Source organism: Asparagus officinalis, chromosome 4 (genome assembly GCF_001876935.1).
Source record: "Asparagus officinalis chromosome 4, Aspof.V1, whole genome shotgun sequence".
NCBI lineage: Eukaryota > Viridiplantae > Streptophyta > Magnoliopsida > Asparagales > Asparagaceae > Asparagus > Asparagus officinalis.
Genome location: NC_033797.1, coordinates 7808221 through 7818403, shown reverse-complemented (window position 1 = coordinate 7818403; position 10183 = coordinate 7808221).

The following is a 10183-nucleotide window of genomic DNA, read 5'->3' as shown; positions in this document are numbered from 1 at the left end:
CATTGAGGCGGGCTTCCAATTCTTCCATCTTGGCAGACTGGAGATTATGTTCGTTCTCCATCTGTCTTTCTTCATCAGAGGAAGATTCTAGGTTGTGGGCTTCTTGGTCAGAAGCCGTGTCATCAACCACTTTTCCCTTCCCTTTGCTTGTGTGAGGTCGGGATGAAGACGTTTTTCCTCTCCGGGAGGATTCTTGCCTAGGTGGCGAATCTGTCTTCTGAGATTTAGCCTTGTCTGCGACGAGTTGAGTCAACAGGTCTAGGAGTTCATTGAGGGTCTTCTGCTGTGATTTGAGCATGGCGTCTTGCTCCGCAACCCTCTTTGAAAGATCTTCAGAATGTTCTGCCATGTGGGTGAAGCTCTCATGCCCAATGAAAGAGCTTGATGATTGAGACTCCGCAATGGCTGAGTGTTCATCATCGGAATTAGTTCCTCTGGCTAACCTCTGATAGTTGACAGGGGGAATGGCTCCTGTTCGCGTCCGAGTGCGTCGGTAGACTCCTTCAAACTCGTTAGCGATTTCTCTGACGGTCGGTGAACGTCTTGTCTCAGAGTCATCGAAACAAGGGCCTAAGGCTTTCCCTCTACCGATCACATTGATAGTGAGCCCAGGATATTCGATCTCTGGAGACTTCTTCCTGTGAGAACGTCGTCGTTGGTTGGGCAAGGTAACATATATTAATTGGTCGAACACCAATTGTTTGGCCGCAAATGAACAACATTGACATCCCGAGAGGACCGTAGGAATCAACCGTTCACATTGGAATGAACGAATGACTTGTTGCATGGGTCTTTCTCTAGATATGAACTCTCTCAAATCTGTTGTGAAGATTCGAGGAGAACTATTCACTGATCGTGAGGTTTGAATTGGAACCCCCAGTCCATGATTGGACATGACTGGCTCTTTGTGAACATGGATCTGGTTGAGATGCCTTGAATCCATGGACTTCTTATATCCGCCCCTCGATCTAATCACGCTATGCAGAGTATACACCAGGTTCTGTATTAGATTTCGTCACCCGAACGCATGCCTGAGAGTTGCGTTCAGTTAATGGAACGCACTCCTGAAGACTGCGTTTTGACTGTACAATGCACCACTGAGGGCTGCGTTCAGTCTTATTCACACAGAGCCTATGTTTGGGCTCATAGACGCAAGGCTTGCGTTCTGAAGTAGAAACGCAGAGCACATGGTCGCGTTTAGGCTCACAAACACGAAGCTCGTGCTGACTTGAAGATCGGCATTCACAGAGATATGCTCGTCGTAGGGATCTCATCCTTCGTCGAGCGACGTTCTTCTTAGCCTGCTTTAAGGCTTTTGCAGCAACACCTTCAACTCGGTGGATGAGCTTGGCCGAAGATGAGCCCACTCCTTCGGAGGAGGGGCTGTTCAAGCAATCTAATCCAAAGGAGAGCACTTCCTTCGGCGATTCGGCAGAGATTGGAGCTTTAGTCTTCTTGGAGATCTTGCGGAACTTGCGCATAGCCTTGGGGCTAAGGGATCCGGAGGAAAGAGCTTCCTCATACTTGGCTTGATCAAACTCAACGATCAGAGTTTCAACGGTCGTTCCAATAAGATGAACGTCAGATTACGCCACCACTTCTTCGTCAGAGAAGCTTGTCCCCAGCAGAGTCGCCATCTTTTGTTTGGTGGAAAATTTGCAGTAAATTTGCAGTAAAAAGACAATAAAGGAAAATTTGATTTGTATTCCTTTAATCTCAGTTACAATTGGATTTCCTGATTACAAAAGAGAGGAGAATGATCTGGATTCTCCCCTTTGTTTAAATCTGGGTTCTTCACGGTGGCGGTGAGATGCCTCCCTCGAATGCTCGCGTCGAGTTTGCTTCTCGTTGACGATCCGAATATCTATACTCACTGGAATGTGGTCTTCTCCTCACGATTTTGACGTTGTGGAGAACTCTGAACGAGTTTAAAACTCTATGAAAGAGTTGATTTAACCGAAAGTCGGTTATAAGCCAAGGATAAAGAAGATCTTGTTGCCGATCTCCAAAGCTCCAGAAATGCTCTAAGGATCCTGTTGACGAGCCAGGAAGTTCTAACAGACCGAACTCGAAAGATCCAGCCCTGATCTCATTATCAAAAATCTGATCCTTAACTCTGTTGAGTTTGTTGTTATTTATAGGGGATTAAGGGGTGTAACCACCTCCTTAATTCGCTCCTAAGTGGGGCTAATGGGATGTAACCGCCCCTCAAATTACTCCTGAGTGGAGTTGTGATCCCCTCAGATTGTGGGAAACGGTTTTGAAATCGTTCAACTCGTGTTTGAACGAGTCAAACGCAGATCCTGCATTCTGGCATGAATTCTGTGTCCAAACGCAGTGTCTGGAAGCTTGAACGCAGTGATTGGAAGCTGCGTTTGCAGCGGATGAAAGCTGCGTTTGGCAGCGGTATAGAGCTGCGTTGGGCAGCGCTTGGAGCTGCGTTGGGCAGCGTCGGGCGGTGAATAGAGCTGCGTTGTGTAGCGATGTTGAGCTGCGTTGTGCAGCGACGTTGAGCTGCGTCGGGCAGCGAATAGAGCTGCGTCCAGTGGCGATTTAAGCTGCGTTTGCAACTTTTGGAGCTGTATTTGAGCTGCGTTCGTGACTATGAACACGGCGCATCTTGATGCTGGTACGCGGGGAGGACTTCCACGTCTTGATTTGAAGAGACCATTGATTTGTAGTCTCTTTCTGTCGAAGCGTTTGCAAAGATCGTCATTTCATAATCTTTACTTTAGCTCTTTGATATGCAAGAGTCGTCAGATTGTAACTCTCGATGTTGATGGTGAAGGCTGTTAAACTAGAGCTCTCATCGGTTGTCGTGAAGGTCATCAGATTGTAACCTTCAGCGATCTACGTGAAAGTCTTCAAATTGTAGCCTTCTGGAAGTCGTCAGATTGTAACTTCCATCATCGGTGTTTGATGGGGATCAGCTATCTATTGTGATTTTTAGACAGCCTACAACTGGGACGAATTTTCGGAATACTTTGGATCTCACTCTAATCCTGGAGCTGTTGATTTCTTGTCGTCAAGGAGTCGTTCTCTGCACTCGCTTCGAAGGCATCTTGGTTGAAGGGATTTGCCACGTAGGACCTTTGTGAAGGTATGCGTCATAATCCTGCTTCTGGAATACGGGGGTGGACCCCTGCGTTTTGAATTTGAGACGCGAGGCTGACTTCGGCGTTTTGGATTTGAAACCCGGGTGTGACCTCGGCGTCATGATTTTTGTAATGCGGGTCTGACCTTGGCGTTTTTAAAGTTAGAACCCGGGTGTGACCTCGGCGTCATGATTTTTGTAACGCGGGTCTGACCTTGGCGTTTTTAAAGTTAGAACCCGGGTGTGACCTCGGCGTCATGATTTTTGCAACGCGGATCTGACCTCGGCGTTTTGACTTGAGACATGGAAGTGGCTTTTGTGCATTTTTGACTAAGTTTTTGAAACTTGTCTTTAGCTTATCTGTTTCAAGTCTCGGCTCACGTCCATTAAGCTGATGGGCCTTTAAACATGCATAGGATTTTTGGCAAACCCTCAGCCATCAACGGATTTGATAAGCCTTTACCGACTACCGTTTGAGTCGGGCTAGCATATGGATTGTCTAAGTCCGTTCCACATGTAACGTTGTGCTAAGAGAATGAACCCTCTTAGACTTGATGCTATGATTTTGAATACATAGACTTTGTCATTTTTACGGAAAAAGACTAACCGGCGACGCGTGTTAGGCGTAGGCTTATCCCTACTTAGGATTTGGGATAAAGTTCCCCATGCGTGTAAGGCATGAATTTTGGCGTTATTAATAACAACCTGTTACGATGTTGAATACGTAGACTTTTATCCTTTTTTACGGTGAAAGACTAACCGGCAACGCGTGTTAGGCATTGACTTATCCCTACTTAGGATTCGGGATAAAATTCCCCATGTATGTGAGGCATGGATTTTTGCGCTACGATGTTGAATACGTAGGCTTTGTCACTATTTCTTCCTGTGTTATATTTTTACTTGAAACACTGAAAGAAAATTGAAAACGCCAGAGGTGTAATATTAACTTGGCATGAATTTCCACTTAGAGTGAAATTCAGAAATTTTCTTTATTATCACTAGGATGATTCCAGAAAATCTTTAATCCGTTGGGGATTTCATAATGAAAACTTGCTATTCTTGTTGAAAAATGATTAACAAGTTCATTGGGGGGTTTGGCTGTTAGAGGTGTGATGTTAACCTAACAGTATTTTATGGACCTATCGCTCTATTGAGGAGAGTCGATAAGTGGATTTTTGTCAGAGGTGTAGTGTTAACGTGACAGGATGTGTGTTGCGATTGGAGCAACTTTGTGGACTTATCATCCTATTGAAAAGGATTGATAAGTGAATTTGTCAGAGGTTTAGTGTTAACGTGACAGAATGTGTGTTGCGATTGGAGCAACTTTGTGGACTTATCATCCTATTGACGATGATTGATAAGTGGATTGTTATCAGAGGTATATTGTTAACGTGACAGGAATGTGTTACGATTGGAGCAACTTTGTGGACTTATCATCCTATTGACGAGGATTGATAAGTGGATTGTTGTCAGAGGTATATTGTTAACATGACAGGGATGTGTTGCGATCGGAGCAACTTTGTGGACTTATCATCCTATTGACGAGGATTGATAGTTGAATTTGTCAGAGGTATAGTGTTAACGTGACAGGATGTGTGTTGCGATTGGAGCAACTTTATGGACTTATCATCCTATTGACGAGGATTGATAAGTGGATTGTTATCAGAGGTATATTGTTAACGTGACAGGAATGTGTGTTGCGATTGGAGCAACTTTGTGGACTTATCATCCTATTGGAAAGGATTGATAAGTTGATTTTGTCAGAGGTTTAGTGTTAACGTGACAAGATGTGTGTTGCGATTGGAGCAACTTTGTGAACTTATCATCCTATTGACGATGATTAATAAGTGAATTTGTCAGAGGTTTAATGTTAACATGACAGGGATGTGTTGCGATCGGAGCAACTTTGTGGAGGGGATGTGTTGCGATCGGAGCAACTTTGTGGACTTATCATCCTATTGACGAGGATTGATAAGTGAATTTGCCAGAGGTTTAGTGTTTTAACATGACAGGGATGTGTTGCGATCGGAGCAACTTTGTGGACTTATCATCCTATTGACGAGGATTGATAAGTGAATTTGCCAGAGGTTTAGTGTTAACGTAACAGGATGTGTGTTTTTGTGACTTGCACAAGATTTTGGGAATTAGCGTCTCGCTGGGGAGACTTGCTAGGTGAGTTTATCATCAGGAACAATGAGTTTTGATACCTGTGATTTGAATTTGATTTTGAAGACTTAGTGTCTTGCTGGGGAAGATTGCGATTTGAGATATCATCCTATGTTCAAGGATTGATAAGTTGATTGTTGTCAGAGGTATATTGTTAACGTGACAAATTGGGAGTGATGCAAGTTGAATGCATACTCTGTGGGGATGATAATCGTCAGAAGTGTAATGTTAACTCGACGATGTGAAAGATTCGTTACTCTTAATCCAATGGATTCCAAGTAACCAACCCCCAGTCTTGATTAAGACTTAGCAGGGGAAGAAAAAGAGGTAGACAAGGCACATCGCCTAGTGAGGCACTATCCATGAAGTCGAAATAGAGGCACATCACCTGGTAGGCCATTATCTGATGAGTTTGACTATCAGAGGTAACTGTTAACGTGATAGTTTTTGTGGACCCGCCATCCTACTTGAAGAGGATTAACAAGAGAATGGACTATCAGAGGTAAATGTTAACGTGATAGTTTTGTGGACCTGCCATCCTGTTGAAGAGGATTGGTAAGTTGATGGACTATCAGAGGTAAATGTTAACATGATAGTTGTTGGACCCGCTAACCTACTGAAGAAGATTGGTGGGGGAATTTGGAGGAAATGGATTATCAGAGGTAACGGTTAACGTGATAGTTTTGTTAGACCCACCGTCCTACTTGAAGAGGATTGGTGAGGGTATTTGAAGAAAATGAACTATCAGATGTGATCATTAACGTGATAGTTTTAGTGGACCTGCCATCCTATTGAAGCGGATTGACAAGTTGATGGTCGTGATAGCTCTGGTAGATTTTATGGTTGACAGAGGTATTCTATTAAACATAACAATTCAGAAAATTTATTACTCATAATCCAATAAACTACCAATAAACCAACCCCCAGTCTTGAACAAGTGCAGGGGGAAAAGAGAAGACATGACACATCGCCTAGTGAGTCATTATCTAACGAGTTTGACTATCAGAGGTAACCGTTAACGTGATAGTTATTGGACCCGCAATCCTACTGGAAAGGATTGACTTCAGCGGCCGTAGTATCTTCCGGTTCTGACTGGGAAGAGTGAGCTTGGTCCGATTGCTCAGGAGAAGGTTGGACTCCCTCTTCTTCTGCTTAGTGGCGAGAAGGATATGGATGGAGACTTCTGTATCCTCTTCAAAGAATCTTGACAGGAAGAGTCTCTCTAGATCTGTCTACTCTTGGATACATCCTGCAGGAAGTTTCCTGAACCATTCAAAGGCAACCCCCTTGAGGGTGCCTATGAACAATCGAGCCAGTACGGCGTCGTTTGATATCACATTCCCAGTCTGTGACTTGAAATGATAGATATGTTGATTCGGTGATCTCGTGCCGTCAAAAGTTTATAGCATCAGGACTTCAAATTTTGAAGGATAAGGGGCTGCGTCTCATTCGGCAGGGTAGGGCCTGACAACTCCCTCATCTTGGAGCTCGCTTCTGTTAGCAATGACATTGAGGCGGGCTTCCAATTCCTCGATTTTAGCCGACTGAGGATTTTGCTCATACTCCGTTTCTCTTCCTTCATCAGAGGAAGATTCCAGGTTGTGGGCTTCTTGGTCAGAAGCCGCTCCATCAACCATTTTCCTCTCCCCTTTGCTTGTGTAAGGTCGGGATGAAGACGTTCTTCCTCTTCGGGAAGAATCTTACCTTGGCGGTGAATTTGTCTTCTGAGATTTGGCCCTGTCTGCGACATATTGAGTCATTAGGATCCGGAGTTCATTAAGGGTCTCTTGCTGTGATTTGAGCATGGTCGCCTGCTCATCCACCCTCTTTGAGAGATCTTCATAGTTTCCCGTCATATAGGCGAAGCTCTCATATTCTATGAAAGAGCTAGATGATTGGGACTCTGTAATGGCTGAATGTTCATCATTGGAATTGGTTCTTCTGACTAACCTCCGATAGTTGACAGGGGGAATGGCTCCTATTCTCGTCCGAGTGCGTTGGTAGATTCCTTCAAACTCGTTAGCGATTTCTCTGACGGTCGGTGAATGACTTGTCTCAGAGTCATCGGAACTAGGACCCGAGGCTTTGCCCCTACCGATCACATTGTTAGTGACCCCAGGATACTCGGTCTCTGGAGATTTCTTCCTGTGAAAACGTCGTCGTTGGTTGGGCAAAACAACGTTCGTAAATTGGTTGAACACCAATAGTTGGGCCGCATATGAGCAGCATTGACATTCCGAGAGGACCATAGGAATCAGTCGTTCACATTGGAATGAACGAATGACTTGTTGCATCGGTTTTTCTCTCGATATGAACTCTCTCAAATCTGTTGTAAAGATTCGAGGAGAATTACTCACTGACCGTGAGGTTTGAATTGGACCCCCCAGTCCATGATTGGACAGGACTGGCTCTTGGTGAACATGGATCTGGTTGAGATACCTTGAATCCATGAACTTCTTATATCCGCCCCTTAATCTAGTCACGCCACGCAGAGTATTCGGGGGTCTCGCTGCCTGGTTAGCGAGCCGGGGGTCCAGGGGGCGGCGCGCCCCTGGCCAGGGGGTCCGGGAGGGATGGAATACCCCCCGGCGGGGTTCGGGGGAGCGCCCCGAAGCTCCACGGTATACACCAGGCGCGGTATTGGATTTGGAACTTGGGACGCGAGGGTCGCGTTTGGCACTTGAGACGCGAAAGTCGCGTTTGGCACTTGAAACACGAGGGTCGCATTTTGGTTTGGCGACACGAGGGTCGCGTTCTTTAGAGTCGACGCGAAGGTCGTGTTTTGACTTGGAGACGCGAAGTTGAAGTTCGCGTTCAACGAAGGCTCGAGGTTCACGTTTTGGCTGTAAAACGCGCCATTGAGGGCCATGTTTAGTCTGGTTCTCGTGAAGCTCATGTTTGGGCTCATAAACGCGGAGCTCAGGGTCGCGTTCAGGCTCACGAACGTGAATCTCGCGTTGGTTGGAGGATCGATTTACTCGAAGTTGTGCTCGTCGCTGAGACCTTCTTCTTCGACGAGCAGCGTTCTTCTTAGCCTGTTTTAAGGCTTTTGCAGGGGCAACATTGGCGTTGATTGGATCTATCTCCGTCGTAGGCCTTTTACCACCCATGACACGTCGTGTTGACGCGGGTGTGGAGTTTTCAACTCGTTGAATGAGTTCGGCTGAGGCTAAGCTTGCTCCTGAAGCAGAGGGGCTGTTCGACAAATTGTGGCCAAAAGAGAGGACTTTCTTTGGCATTCCAGCAACAGTTGGAGATTTATTCTCTTGGGAGACTTTGTGGATCTTGCGCATAGCCTTGGGGCTAAGGGATCCAAAAGAGAGGGCCTCCTCGAACTTGGCTTGATCAAACTCTACCACGAGAGTTTTGATGGTTGTTCCAGTGAGATGAACATCGGATTGCACCACCGCTTCTTCGTCAGAGAAGCACATCCCCAGTGGAGTCGCCATCTTTTGTATTTGTGTGGCAAGTTTTAGAACTCTGGACAAGTTGATAACTCTGAACGAGTTTGAACTCTTGAAAAAGAGTTGATTTAACCGAATGTCGGTTATAAGCAAAGGATGAAGAAGCTCCTCGTTGCCCAACATTGAAGATGATCTTCGTTGGAGGATGATGTTAATCTCCTCAAAAGCTCGCCCGAGGATCCTTCCTGTTGCTGCCTAGTCCCAGATCCAAAGAGCCAACCCGAAAAAGCCTTGAACTTCGGACCAAAGAAGCCAACCTTCAGTGGTCGATCTGAGCCAAGAAGTTCCAACCCCGAACTCAGTTGAGTTTACTTGCTTTTATAGGGGATTAAGAGGTTGTAACTGCCCTCTAAATCCGCTCCTAAGTGGGAGTGATTTCCTCAGATTGTGGGAAAACGGTTCTGAAACCGTTCGACTCATATTTGAATGAGTCAAACGCCCAACCTGGCGTTCAGGACCCTAACCTCGCGTCTTAGGATTGAGACGCGAGGTTGGGTGTTGACTGAACATCCAGAACGCGAGGGTCGCTCACGTTTTGCTTGTTGTAACGCGGGTCTGACTCCAGCGTTTTGATGTTGTAACGCGGGTTTGACCCTGGCGTTTTGATGTTGTAACGCGGGTTCGACCCCGGCATTTTGATGTTGGCACACGGGGAGGACCTCCGCGTCTTGTCTTGAAGAGATTATCACAAAGTAATCTCTTTTGTCATAGCGTTGCAAAGATCATTGTCTTGTAATCTTCGTCTTGGCTCCTTGAGAATATGAGAGTCGTCAGATTGTAACTCCCGATGTTGATTGTGAATGTTGTTGAACTAGAGCTCTCATCGGTTGTCGTGAAGGTCGTCAGATTGTAACCTTCAACGATCTACGTAAAAGTCTTCAAATTGTAGCCTTCTGGAAGTCGTCAGATTGTAACTTCCATCATCGGTGTTTGATGGAGGATAAGCTATCTATTGTGATTTTTAGACATCCTACAATACCCACTCAAAATCTCAGCCAAACCCCCAAGCAAAAGTCCAAAAAGCCCCAGAAAAATCAGCTTAGAAAATAGCCGTTGGAGTGCAACGGATCTATTGTCGGTCGACCGACAGATCATTCGGTCGACCGAAAAAAGAATTCGGTCGACCGACGAAAAATCCGGTCGACCGCGAGCAGGTCTGAAAAACAAAAAACCAAGCAGAGACTTCGTCGGTCGACCGGTGCGGTCGACCGATGGAGCTTTCGGTCGACCGGACCGGTCGACCGACAGACTCTCTGTCGCCCAGTGAAGAAAGATCAAATGATCGGTCGACCGGTACGGTCGACCAAAATCTGACACATAAAAAACATGTTTTGCTGATTTTAAAACACTGTTTAAAAATATCAAATAAATTCCAAAAAATATAAAACTTTGGGGAATGATTGTAGACATGATAATAAACATGCTACAATAACTGGTTATCAGAAAGGACCTCCCAAAT